Raw genomic sequence first — 993 nt, forward strand, 5'->3', positions numbered from 1 at the left:
CTAGATTCTATTCAAAGGGGCCTTCTTCAAGTTCTCAAAGTGGAGCTTAGTCACCTTATGAATAAACCAATCTTCATGCTGAGTGTGAAGATGTTCAAGATGGACCAACTCGAGGCCCTTCTCTTCAGCCCTAGCCCATTTGTAGAGTCTCTTCAGATATATCTGGGGGGAAGCCTGAAAGTAGATGAAGCCATCCAGGAGATTGTGGCTGATAAATTCCTAGAGAAGGAAGGAATGACGATTCTGATAGCACACTCAACATCATTTAGGAAGTCATTTTTCAAAGAGATTCTTGGAAAAGATATACCTCTCACTCTACACTGACTGGTCAAAAATCTAGACAGACCCTTAGAGCTTCAAGAGGCTTTCTGGACAGGGGCCCAGCAGGGCTTGCAACTGGGTCAAGAAGGAAAACATCTGGAAAGTGCAGGACCACTGTATGGGCTGTTGGTACATCATAGCTAGCAAGTTGCCCATGCTCTGGGAGGGCCAGCTGCTGGTGTGACAATACCCTGGATGTTCTGCCATGTTGTTACTGGTTCAGAGGCAATGTGCTGTTCTGGGAAGGTTTTCAGGAGTAAATTCACAAAGGTAGATTTCCCCACAGTGATTGTGCCTTCCACCATGAGACTCACACCCAGGAGCCGGCCTGAGCCAGTGCTGGCTCCCTGCCGTGGGCCAGTGAAGGCACCAGGCAGGAGCTGCAAATGCAGAGCCCCCAGACCCAGGCCCACACGTCATTTCCTCCCTCTCCTCAGCCATAGACTATATGAGGTATTAATTGAGAAATGCTTAGTATAATATTTGTCATTATAGTAAGTGCTATATAACTGTTATTATTATTATGCACATATACATATATATTCGCATCTAAGTGTTAATGTGTGTACATATACTAAAACCAAGAAATTCAAGACTTTTGACCTTAAAATAACAAGATTCAAAATGGCTAGAAGAATAAAATTCAAATCTTATGAGAATTTTTTCAGAGAA

The 993-nt window shown here is 43.6% G+C and overlaps 1 pseudogene; it reads right to left on the reverse strand.

The window, feature by feature from the left end:
• Window positions 1-626, reverse strand: LOC141489330 (deoxyguanosine kinase, mitochondrial pseudogene; annotated as a pseudogene).
• Between the last annotated feature and the right edge of the window lie 367 nt (window positions 627-993).

This window comes from Macrotis lagotis, chromosome 5, assembly GCF_037893015.1.
Source record: "Macrotis lagotis isolate mMagLag1 chromosome 5, bilby.v1.9.chrom.fasta, whole genome shotgun sequence".
Lineage (NCBI taxonomy): Eukaryota > Metazoa > Chordata > Mammalia > Peramelemorphia > Peramelidae > Macrotis > Macrotis lagotis.